Raw genomic sequence first — 12,548 nt, 5'->3', positions numbered from 1 at the left:
CACGTCTGCCAGCTCCAAGACTGACCCGTACTTGGCACCCACAGCCTGGAGACAGGGCCCCACGGTGATGCAGAGACATGACCACCAACATGCCCTGGGGTAGCACACGCTGTACTTTTATCTTTTCACCTTGGACAGGGGGGGCCTCCGAGGGCAGGCCCAGAGGGGCAGGAATTGCTCTAATACCCAATCTCCAGACACCCTTTATTGATCCAGACAGAAAAAAGCAAAGCCTTGAAAATACGTTTCCTTTGGTCTTCCGATCGCAGTGACAATGTTGACAAAATACAGAACGATGGCCTTCATTCAGCACTTCCCTGTTGGCCTGAGCAGTGCTCCCTGGCCGGGCGCAGTTAACCCCTGAACGCGAGGAGGGATGTGACAAGCAAACCCTGTGAAGACAAGGACAGGGTGCAGGGACCGCCTACCCCGCAAACCACATCTGGACAAAGCAGCTTTTCAATTCGGTTCATGCTGGTTAAGCACCTCCTGTTCCTTTGGGCCGGGCCCTGAGCCCGACGCCCTTGCCATGTGAGTCATCGCTCTGCCTGGCAGCCCCACTGGTGGGCATCTTTCAGTGCCGCTCCCCTGTGGGGGCTGAGGCTCAGGAAGGTCAAGGGGTCAGCCCCAGGTCCCCAAGCCGATGAGCTGCAAAGAAGGGGCCTGGCTTCAACCTGGCCAGAGGTAGAAGCACCTCTGTGTTCCAGGAACGTGCGGTGTCCCCAAAGGGTCGGGGCCTCCCTGTGGTGTCGGGGCTGCCGCATCCTGAGAGGCAGCCTCCCTGGGGACAGGCGGGAGTGGGGACTGGGAGGCAGCTGGGGACGGGGCCTACAGCTCAGGCCCTCGCTGGAATGGTGCCCCAGGTGGGCTAGAGGGTTTGTAAGGAGTCTTCCTGCTGGAGTGAAGCCAGGAGGCCTCAGACCCAGTGCCCTGGGCTTCCTGCCCTGGCCTGAGCTTGGCCAGACGCTTGGACATTTCCCCGGTTGGAGGCCTTGTTCCCCAGATACTACTGAGCTAAAAGCTCAGCTATGTCCAGCTCTGGGTGGAGAAAGACCAGACAGACACAGGAGTGAGCTGCCCTTCTCTGAGAACATCGTGCCTACCCAGCCTGGCCAGCCTGGGAGAATTGGAAAGCCAGAAGGCCCTTGGCCATCACCCTGAGGAAGGAAAATTGAACGTCTCAGATGTGGGGCTTCCTGTGGTCACCCAGCACTGAGGGGTCTGGCTTCTCCTAATAGCTGCGTGACCTCGGGTAGGTAAATGGAGATGTCTCCGGGTCTCCATTCCCTCATCTCTGAAACACCAGGGAGAATGATAACGCGTGTACTGCCTGTGTGACTGTGGGGAAGTAACTTAGCCTCTCTGTGCTCATTCCATCATCTGAAGATCAGGTTGTAATGAGGATTGACAGAGCCGTCCGGTAGGATGGGCTCAGGTCAGTGCCTCACAGGTGCAGAGCGTCTGCACTTTCCCGGGTTCCGACAGAGAGTGCGTGCCCAGGAAGCGGTACACACGTTTGCAGCAATATTGGGCAAACGGGGATTTGAACCCAGGGCCCTGCGGCTGTGAGTTTCCATCTTCCCCAGTGAGCCTCCGTGGGGCGGCTCCCAAGGAGAAGCCACTCCTGGGAGAGGTCCTGCAAGAGGACGACCGTTTTCTTCACACCCCGGGAGTTGTCAGGACAGCTGTGATTACACGAGTGACAGTGGCACTTGCCCACCATGCGACACTGAGTCACCACGGCAGCCCCCACCCTGTAGAAGAGGCGCAAGGCCTCCCTCCTGATTCCACTCTTGTTTCTCGACACAGGCCCTGCACTGGCTCTGCAGCGGCCCATCCCCGTCAGAACACGAGGCCCGGCTGTGTCCCAGGTGTGTGAGTAGCATCTCCCCCGACCTGGGTGTCTTTCAAGGGCCCCCCTGCTGGCCGCAGCCGGGGCCAGGGACCCCTGGACCTCTGTCTGTCTAAAGCGGGATTGGTCTCGGCCCCAGGTCTTCGCTCTGCACGGGCCGGGAGGGGTGGCCCAAGGCTGGGCCCATGGCGCCCAGAGCAGTCCTGCTTGTCTCTGCCGTGCATTCCGCGTTCTGGGTAAAATCCTGCCTGCCAGCCTCCACTCCAGAGGCTTCCAGTCCCGCGGGTGTCTGCTGGGACAGCAGGGGCCGTGCCTCTTGTCCAGAAGAGGTGAGGAGGGGGCTTCCAGAGGGACATGAGTGAGGTGTGGGTGGTTGGAGACGGAGGTTGGAGAAGCAGCCGGTGCAGATGTGGCCGGCTCCAGACCCCGGTTGGGCAGGGACTCGGGCCGTGGGAGGTCGGGAGGGGATATGGCTGTGCATCCCTGGAGCGGATCCTCCTGGTGATCCCTTCGCGGTCGCCCTAGCGTGGCCGGTCCTGCCGGCTGCCCCGTGCCACCAGCACTGGGCAGGAAGGAGCTGCCGACCTGGACCACAGGGTGGGATACGCTGAGATGTCCCTGGAATGCAGACCCGCCCCTTGGCCGCCTGGTCTGGGGCTACCATGACCTTGGGCAGTGGAGGCCCACCCTCCGCGGGTCTGGGGCAGAGGAGGATTTTCATCTGGCAGGAGCCTCCCTTCACCGCCTGCCTCTCCTCAGCGGTCACTGCCTCCAGCTGGGCGGCCTCCCCGGCCTTGCGGGAGAGCATGAGTGCTGCTGCCCTGGGCAGGAGCCTGTCGTCCCCAGGACCACCTGGAGCTCCTCCAAGGGGGTGAGGGGCCTCTGGCAGCCCAGGGCGGCTGGGAACTTGGGCGGGAGGAAGGTTCTGGAGAGGGTGCTGCCTGCCCCTCTCTCTGGCCAGGCCCTCCCAGGCCTCAGCGCAGGACAGGCGGCCACATTCCAGAGTGGACATTCCTCCTCCCGCCGCTGCGGGGCGCATCCCTGCGCTCTGGCCACCGCTGCCTTTGTCCTCCTAGGGCTCCGCAAAATGGCCGCCGTAGCCCTCCGCCATTTTGTGTGTGAGTTGGCTGGGCGGGCAGCCTTGGCGGGGAGAGCGAGGGAGCCCACTGCCCGCCCGCCACCCCGAGCGGCCTGGACGGAGCCAAGCACGGCCCCTAACCCAGCCAGGCCTTGGCCGTGGCTGTGGCTGCCCTGGGTCGGAGCTTGGCACCGGCCAACCTCTTGGCAAGGTGGTCAGGGAGCCCCGGCCCTGCCCGGCCCCCACGCCACCCCTCAGACTGACCGGCCAGCAGATGGAGATGCCGCAGAGCGGAGCCCAGGGAGCCATAATTAAAGCCGTGCTCCTGGAGGGAGGCCTTGGCAGCCCCGGGCCAGTGCAGAGTTCTAGAAATGACGCTTGTCCAAGTGGGTGGGAGTGGGCACCCTGGACACGCCGTGAACAGGGCAGCTCTGTTGTAGGCCGCACTGGGGAGAGAAGCAGCACCCTCGGTCCTCCGCTGGCCCCCTCACCCCTTCACCTGTCCAAGGAGCCTTGGGGCTCCTTGGCGGGCCTGTACCGGGCACTGGGACTCACGGTGGTCAGTCAGGCTTCGGTCTGGACATGGCCGCAGCACAACCTCAGGAAGCAAGGGCAGCAGGTTTCCTGGAGGAGGTGAGCTCCATGCGGAGAGTAGGGCGCCGCACTGCAGCTGGACTTCCCCTCGGGCTGGGCCGGCTGAGGTTCTGTGATACACAGAGCTGGGGGTGAGCCTGTTCCTGCCACAGCCCTCACCTCTGTGGGACCCGGTTACACCAAGACCTCAGCCTCCCTGAAGACGCGTTCCAGGGCTGGGAGCAACCAGGCATCTCCCTCCTCGTCAGAGAGCTCTCTGGTCTCTCTCTGGCCTCGTGCGCCTCCTGTTCTTGTTTTGTGCACACCGTTGACAAGCTTGCTGCTCCGACAGCGCCCAGGGGATCAGAGGTAGTGCATTGCCGACGGGAAGTGGTCATGCAAGAAGCAGGCTGCACGGTGTCCAGAGACTCTTGGCAACTGGTGAGCAGTGCAGAGGAGACACCCTTGTCACAGGAGCCAGCTCCGGGCCATTCACCATGGGACAGTGTGCCCTGCCGGCCTTGGCTGGTGGACAGGGACGTGGCGTGCCTCCGGGAGCCGCCAGCCCTCCAGGCGTCCACGTCTGCCCGCAGTTCCCAGGATGACGTCCTCAAAGGGCAGTGTACCTTCTGGAGGAAGTTCACAGAAATTTCCACATGAAGAAGCGGGGAATGGCGTTTGAGGAAAGTGTGTGCGTGTTAAAGGAACTGCCGCATTTCTCTGGCAGCGTGAGGTGGCGCCAGGCAGACCCGGGGGCAGGCCCTGCCCTGTGTTCTCCGCATGTCAAGGGAGACCGGATAGGAGCACACGTGTAGCAGGGCAGGGCCCCGGGAGCTGCGGGGTGCCTTCCCCAGACACCTGTGGCCCAGCCGAACCCTCCAGGCTGGGAAGGCTGCTGGATGCAGCCCCAGGCCCTTCCCAGACGCTCTCTCCTTGTGGTTCCCAGAGGAACATTCCGTCGCCATGAAGCGAGGTTTGCTCAGCACCCCCCCCCCCGGAAGCCCAGCCAAGGGCTGCGTGGTGGAATGCCCTGACCAGCACCATGGGTCCACATGCCAGGACAGGCCCGGAGCCTCCTAGGGGGCCAGGAGCCCCACAGCGGAAGGGGCGTCGGAGGGGGCTGCCGCCTCATGGGGCTGCTGGAGGGCGGGGTTCACACTGGGCATTTTCACGATGTGGTTGCCTCTGGTTCTCCTTCCCTTCCCCCCTCCCCTCGCCTTGTGACCCAGACTGCGGCTTCAACTGAGAATATTTTCAGATAAATACACGCCTTTGAGGTTAAAACTATTGCCTAATGGTTAAACACCAGACGGAGACGCCCAGAGGCTCAGAAAGGGCTCTGCGTTCTTGCGTTTCGCTTTGGACTCAAGGAAATCCTGGAGTGGTGAAGAACAGCTTCCCCCGCCCTGGGCACAGGGCACCTTGACCTTCCTCCTGACAGCCTTGGCATCCTCACGCCACTTTACAGAGCGGGCAGCTGAGGCCAGAGGCGCTGACTAACTTGCCTCAGGCCCATCGCTGGTTTGAGCCAGAGCAGAGGTCAGAACTGTGACCTGGCGGCCCCAGAGCCAGCTGTCTCCGCGCCCCCATGCCCATGGCCCCCGTGGATGCAAGTGTGTCTGCAAAGCAGTGCCAGCTCCCCAGCTTCCCAGGTGCTGTGGTTACACTTGTGGGCTTCCAAACTCACGTATCTGTGGGCAGTGACGCTCGGCCCCCGCCCCCCCCGTGTGCCTGGCCTGCTTTAGGCTTGGGGCATCATGACAGGCCTGGCCCCTGCCCTGGGGAGTGGACGTTCCCCCGACCTGGCCACGTGCCCCCCACGAACGTGGAGGTCTCTGGGGACAGGAAAGCAGGGAGCCGGGGCAGGGCGCAGACTTCCAAGGAGAGGAGGTCCCAACCTGGAACACATGTGCATCCATCTCTGGGAAGCTGGACAGAGAGGGGTGCCAACGAGAGCAGCCAGGAGGAAGGAGGGCCTGGGGTCTGTCCCTGGCTGGGGCTCCTGTGTGGCCTGTGCCACCCAGAGGTATGCAAGGCCGTGGGAAGAGCCTGGGGTCAGAGGAACGGAATTCCAGTTCTGGCTTTGTTCCTGTGTCCCCGAGGGGTGCCCTTGGGGGCAAAGAGGCCGCGGGCCCCCCACCTGCCAAGCTGTTGGAACCTGAAGCAAAAGGAAAAGTCCGTGACCACGGTTTGTCCTGCCTTTATTTGGGTTTGGTATTTTTAGATCATGGGTCTTTTTGCATTCATTTTTATTTTTTAAAATTTAGCGTTAAAAACTTTTGTTTCGACGACTGAGTTTTGGTGGCCCATAAATCGGGCGCCCGAGGCGAGTGCCCGGCTAGCCTCACTGCGGCCCAGCCCTGCCGGGCGCACGGTGGGCGCGCAGCACTGGCCCGGCCCGGGTTGGTCGCAGACGGCCCGGTGCACACGTCTCGTTAACTTTATGGGCCATGTTTGCAGGGAGACCTGCCCCCCGCCTGGGCCGCAGGATGCCACCGCCACGGCTTTTTCCCAGACTCCATTGTTGGCATGGCTTGCCGAGCAGAAACACTGGCCGCTTTATGGGGAGAAACCTAATCGGGGCGGCAGTTGGGGGGGCAGCCATGGGGGGGGTCCTGGCTCCCAGTGGCCCCGAGCCAAGCCCGAGGTGACTGCTGGGTGACACCGTCTGTCTGCCTCGCTCGCTCCAGACATCCGCCAGCCCTGAAAGGGCCACCTGCCCACCGAGGCCTCCCACGCACCTGTCCCTGCCAGCCTGGCTCCTCCCACCCGGGCCTCCTGGCACCTTACCCATGGGCAGAGACTGCGGGACTGGGCAGGGCCAGCGCTGGCAGCTGGCAGGTGGCAAGGCGACTGCTGACTGCTCACTCCCTGGAGCCCTGCTCAGGGAGCCCCCTTCACGCCACGTTGCCTGCCTCTGCCGCCGGCCCTCATCCAGAGACTGGGGAGGGTCTGTTTGGTCTATCTCAGGACCCCCACATCCCCCTGGAAAAGGAGAAGTCTTTGCTGACCCCCTCAAGCCTAATGCCCATGGTCACTCCCAGGACTGTAGGGCAGGTGGGCCCAGCGAATCATGGCCCCTGACACGCAGAACTGGGGCTTTTCTTCCACTAGCTCAGAAATGTCCTCATGAACAGGTCACAGACCCAGGAACATCCATCCTACTTGCTCCTAACCCCCCCAAAGAAACGGGGGTTGTTAGCTAAAGAGCCACGTTCTGTGCGAGCCCTGCCTGGTAGGGCAAAGCCAGAGTGGGGACCCTGCTAGGGTCACGATGTCTGCTTCCTGGTCACCTGGAGCCGCTGTGAGTGCACAGGGAGCCGCTGCAGCCATTGGGGGAGAGAGGAATGTGGCCCCTGTTCAAGGGCACCCTTCACCAGCCCCACTCACGTCAGCTGCACTGCCCGCTGCAGCTCCAGGTGATTCGGAGGTGGGGCCTGGATCCTTGAGCCGGGGCAGAGCTGGGATCCACCTTGGGGCCCCCTGAGGCCTCCTGATGGGCAATGAGAGAGGTGCACGTGTTTGAGGTGCACAGGGCCCTCGTGGGCAAGGAGCAGGGACAAGCAGGGCAGTTGCTTCTGGCAGAGGATGGGCAGGGGGCAGAGGCCAGGAGGTGGGGAGGGCTGGCGGACAGTCATGGAGGGTTGAGGAGGTCGCCCAGGGCATTTTTCTGCTCTGGGAGGCTGGAGGGGGGAGCCAGGGCATCCAAGGTGTGGGGGAGCCAGGGCTGGGCGGGGGCACAGTGGGAAGGAGCAGAGATGTGGCCGCACTGAGGGCGTGAGCCCTGGTGATGGACAGCTTGGCCTCTGGGAGCACTGAGGGAGAGGGGCAGGAGAGGACCCCCAGAGCCACGTGGTCTAATCTTCCCATCTCTGATAGTGGGTGGGGACATGGAGGCTTTGTGGTTGGCACGTAGGGGGCTGGACAGACCCAGGTGGGTCTGGTGCCCAGTCCAGCATCTCAGGCTCAGCCTCAGCGGCCCTCCAGCTGGTCAGCGGTCCCGTGTATGCTCGTCTTACACCTGTGTCGCTTTCTGAGAGGACTTGTCGGCTTCCCCGACTCGTGCTGGTCCCGGGAGGGCACCTTGCTGGAATGGGCCGGAGCCAGGTGGGGTTGCAATTCATGGAGCAAGCCCTGGCTGAGGCCTCGGGCCGGGTCCTGGAAGACCCTTTCCCCCACCAGGGGTTTCTGCTCTTGGGAGGACCCCAGGCCCCACCTGCCGCAGGATGGGAGCCTCACCTCTCTGGAGCAGCCTCTGTGAAGCAGGGCTTCAGCTCCTCTCTCCCGGGTCCCACTGACTGCCAGGCGTACCCTTCTGCGGACCCAGACTTCAGTGTGAGCTTGGCGCGGTGCTGGCCGCCCTGCCTGGGAACGCCAGCGGCTCTGACCGTTCCAGGGCAAGGCCTGGGTCTTGGTGGTCTCCAACCCGGCATTGTCCAGCACAGGTGGCCATAGAGGCCGTTCTGTCCAGGCTCTTGCACGGGGTATGTGCCCCGTGCAGACAGGCTGGGCTGAAATGCAGGATCTGCAGCAGGTGGCGGGGCGAGGCCGGGAGGAGGCACAGGGCATGGCTGCGTCTCTTCCAGACCTGACGCTTGGTCCTTTTTTCCTAAAACCCAAACAGTGGTGCTGAGACGGGAGCTCCTGTGCTCAGCCGGCCTTCCTCCCTGTGAGCTGGGTGTTAGGGCAGGCCCCTGGGCCAGGGCCGCCCAGCCCTGCAGGGGCACCTCGCCGCCTGGCCCCCTCTTCCCAGCCCGGCCCGAGCCCCTGGGAGGCCTCGCTCCTGGCCCTGGTGTGGGTGCACGCCCATTCCTGCTGGATGCCCGGGTGACTCTCAGAGGATGGCATGGGTGACAGCGGCACCACAGTGTGCCCATCCCACCATCCTTGCTCTGGGAATTAGGGAGCCATGGAGAATTTTATAATGGGGAGGGATGTGGTGGAGCTGTGCCCACCCCGTTCATCTCCAGGCTCCACCATGAGGCATGGAGGTCCTTAGAAGGGGACCTAATGGTGCCACAGCCCAGCCTTTGCCCAAGCTGTGCCCTCCGCCTGCAGCCACATCTCTCCTCGTCCTCCTGCCTCTTCAGCAAACGCCCCCAGTTGACGCGCCTCATCTGCCCACAATGCGCTTGTGATATTGTGACCTTTGACCTGTTGTTCTCTGAAGGTTGCCTCTGGCCTCCCCCATCAGACTAGACATGGCCTGAAGGAGCCGTGGTCCGTTGCAGTGTGTCTGGATGGAAGAGGAGCACTCAGCCCCGTCTCCCTCTGCATGGTGAGGACTCACTGTCCCCGGGTCACCGTGTGCCAGCCGCCCCCCGGGCTCGCCCCACCACCTCCATCCAGGCTTGCCCTGCCAGGACTCTGGGGCTTGGAGTCCCCGAGGTGTCCCCTCCTCTCCTCCCAGCTGTGAACCAGCCCTTGAGTGAGTTATTAATATACCTAGGCTGCCTGCCATCATCTGAGGTGCCACACGGGCGAGTCTCGCCTGAAACAAGAACAAAGGCCAAATGAGGGAAACTGAGTCACATCTGCTCCCGGGCTGGGCTGGGGGCCCAGGGTGGGGCTTGTGGTGATGGCCAGGGTGGGTGTGTCTTCCTGTACCCCCCCTCTCCATGCCTCACCACCCCGTGGAGCCCAGTTCTGCAGCCTGTGGCTCCCAGCTGGGGCTGGGGCCCTCCTGGGGTCAGCACTGCAGGCTCTGAGCTGAAGCCCAGGCGCAGGGAGGGCAGGCGGGTGGAGGCCGCAGGGTGGGGGCTGTCGCAGTCTGCGTGGTGGCACACACGTGGATTCCAGCTGCGATGTTAGTTAAGGGTGGCCAGGCTGCCGCCCACATTCCCGTTGGGTGGCTGCTGCATTGACCCACGTCTCAGTAGGAAGTCAAGGCCCAGGAGGGTGTAAGGTGTGCCCAGAAAAGCCCAGCGAGGAGCCCGGCTGGGGTTCGCAGCCATCTCCACCTGCTGGGCCATCCTGCCCCATGCCACCCTCAGCCTGCTGGGGCTACGCTCAGGGTCCCTGCCGCCTGAGGGTGTTGAGGTCTCAGGGGCTAAGTCAGGAGCCCTGAGCGCTCGCTCAGGGTGCCTCCCCTAGAGTCACTCCCAGACATTCACAGGGAGCCCTGGGCTGGGAGCCAGGTCCTTGGCCTGTTTCCTCCCCGGCAACGAGGCTAATGACAACCAGTCACCCCATAAGGCATCAGCAAACAGCCAGAATCTTCCTGCCTGGACGCTCCATTGCTGGGAGGGGCCAAGGGAAGACCCTCAGTCACTGTTCCCTCCACCCCCACCCTGGTGGCTGGCTGCCTCTGCCTGGAGCATCCCTGGTGTCACGCTGGTCCTGTCTGCCAGCCACGGAGTCCATGTGGAGGCAGGGGACCGGGACCTGAGACCCTCTCACGCAGATTTCTTTCTGGGGCCTTGAGGGGACACAGAGTGTCCGTGATCACAGGCCAACTGGGTCCTGGGCAGGGGGTTCAGGCTGCGTTGGGACATTCCTGCCCCCCCCCCATGACTGCACCTCAGTCTCCTGTGCTGGGTGGACTGTGCTGGGCATGGCCCCTGATGTTGTTGGCCCTGGCTCAGGGTCCTGGGACTTCCTCTCTGCCCCTCGGTGGGGAGGGTACACTGCCCTGTATAGGGTGCTGTCAGCACAGCGCCTGACACCCAGGGGTTCAGGGAGCAGTAGCTACCTGCTTGTTGGGACCAGGCATGAGACCTTCCTCTGCGGCAGTGGCCAAGGCCAGGCCTGGGACAGCCCGAGAGCAAGCCCCCTCCCCTGACCTGGGGTCAGGGATCCTGACCTTCTGAGCCTCAGTCTCCTCACTGAGAAGTGGGGTCGGTGATCCAGCTTTACCAGGCATGTGAGGACCAAATGGCACAGCCCAGCCTGGTGCCTGCCTGGAGGAGGCGGCCTGCTAGGAAGGGATGTGGAAGGAGGTTTGGAGTATCCGAGAGCTCAGAGCTCTCGTACCATGTGACTAGGTAGAAAGCAGGACATTCTAACCTCCGCTCTGCCACCATCAGCTGCGTCATGTCACCTTTCTGGGCCTCAGTCTCCTTACCTGTAAGATGGGTTGACAGTAGTATTCGCCTCATCAGCTTCTCAGGGTTCCCCAGAAGGTGGTGGCCATGCTGGTGGCTGTGGTGGATGTTTATTGAGGCTGATTCTGGGTCTCTGTCTCTCGAGGGTCTAGTTCCGGCCCAGCCGCCCTCCCCTGGGGGCCAGGCTCCCTTTGGAAGAAACAGCATCCAGTGGCCTCTCTCCAAGTGGGGACAGCTCAGGTCACCCTGGATGGCAGGACCAGACCAACCAGAGCCCACGGGGAGGGAGTCCCCACCTGTCCAGTGGGTGGAGGGAGCAGGCCTTGAGGTTACAGGTGCATCTCAGGGCAGCAGGGAGCCGGGAGGCTGAGCTGTCAGATGGAAGGTGGGCAGCCAGATAGGACGCTCACAGCACCTTTTTTTTTTTTTTTTTTTGCTGAGGAAGATACGCCCTGAACTAACATCTGTGTTCATCTTCCTCTGTTTTATATGTGGGTTGCCGCCACAGCATGGCTGACGAGTGGTGTAGGTCCGCGCCTGGGATCCGAACCCGCGAACCTGAGCTGCAGAAGGAGAGTGCGCCAAACTTAACCACTAGGCCACAGGCTGGTCCCCACAGCAGTTTTCTGACACACGTTCGTCTCCAATAAATGACAGCCTTCCTCCCAGTGTCACCAAGTCAGAAGTCCCTTGGGGACATCACGGCCACTCCTGTCCAGACGGGAGTGGTCCAGCTGCCTGTAAGAGTTTCCCAGAAGCCACCTCGCACTTTTCCCTCCCTCCCTCCATCCCTTCTCTCTCTCCCTCTGTGGTTGGTGGTTTCTCCTGGGGGGCTCCTCTCCGTGGGGGTGTTCCCGGCAGTTCACTGGTGCCCTGGCCCTCTGCTGACCTGCCTGCCAGAGTCCCTGTGCCCTTAGCACCTGGCTGGCCTGGCCCCCAGCCCCGGTTCCCCAGCAGCTCTCCCCCGCTCCAGGAGGCCTCCAGAAGCCATGAAGTCCGTCCCAGCACCAAGACTGACGGCCCTTTGGGGTGAGGTAGTAGGTTGTATAGTTTGGGGCTCTGCCCTGCTATGGGGTAACTATACAATCTACTGTCTTTCCTGAAGTGGCCGTAATAGCGACGGTGGACAGCATCCGGGACCCTGGCTGCGAGGGGCGCAGGGAGCAAGGGGTGGGAACAGCCTCTCGGCGGGGGGCGGTGGCTGACGTGCAATGAGAAGACTGACAGGCTGAGGGTGCACTTGCTCTGTGGCCTTGGGCAGGTCCCCTGACCTCTCTGGGCTTCAGTTTCCTCATCTGTGAAATGGGGGCAAATGAGGATTGAAGGAGAGTGTGTGAAGTGTCCAGGGCAGGGGAGGGCTCAGAGTTGACCTTACCTCTCCCCCCGCCATGCTGAGGCCTATGGGACGGTTTGTGCAGCCTGCCCCCCCCCATCCCACCGGTGGCCCAAGCAGATGTCTGGACTGGGCCCTCAGCTGCGTCCCTGTGGCCAGCACTGGGCACCAGGAGGAGGAGCTGGGGGCCTCAGAGGACGGGGCAGCTGAAACTTGGCTGAGGTTGCAGGGTAGAGAGACCACGGGTCTGCCTCAGTCAGCATGTTCCCCCAACGACGCCCCAGCCTGCCTAGCTCAGCGTTGAGACCCAAGGAGGGAGGGAGGCTGAGCTTGTCCCTCTCACTGCCCGGCTTTCCCAAGCAGGAAGCGAGAGGAGCGTTCTCCCAGCCGCCGCAGCCCCTCATGGGCACAGGCTCGCTCCCCGCTCCAACAACCCGCAGGTTGGTGGTGTGGGCTGCACTGTGCATGGGGACACCGAGGCACCATCTGCATTTTCCCTCCTGCCCTGCGCCTGCCTAGCCCTCCAGCTCGGCTCTGGTGGCTGCAGACCACCGGGTAGGGCCGGGGCTGGGCGTGGGGCAGCGGCGGGCACGGCAGACCCTCCCGCACCCGGGCGCCGGCGGGGTGAGGTAGTAGGTTGTGTGGTTTCAGGGCAGTGATGTTGCCCCC

The 12,548-nt window shown here is 63.0% G+C and overlaps 1 long non-coding RNA gene across 1 annotated transcript in view; it reads left to right on the top strand.

Annotated features, from left to right (window-relative positions):
• The window catches only part of LOC131421483 (uncharacterized), a 41,491-nt gene extending 31,171 nt beyond the window's left edge, over positions 1–10,320 (top strand). The window contains exon 4 of the long non-coding RNA XR_009223867.1: positions 8,674–10,320. This is a non-coding gene — a long non-coding RNA (uncharacterized LOC131421483). The remainder of the gene's footprint in view (positions 1–8,673) is intronic.
• The last annotated feature ends 2,228 nt before the right edge of the window (positions 10,321–12,548 follow it).

Source organism: Diceros bicornis, chromosome 25 (assembly GCF_020826845.1).
Source record: "Diceros bicornis minor isolate mBicDic1 chromosome 25, mDicBic1.mat.cur, whole genome shotgun sequence".
Taxonomy (NCBI): Eukaryota; Metazoa; Chordata; class Mammalia; order Perissodactyla; family Rhinocerotidae; genus Diceros; species Diceros bicornis.
This window is presented reverse-complemented; position numbering and strand designations above follow the sequence as displayed.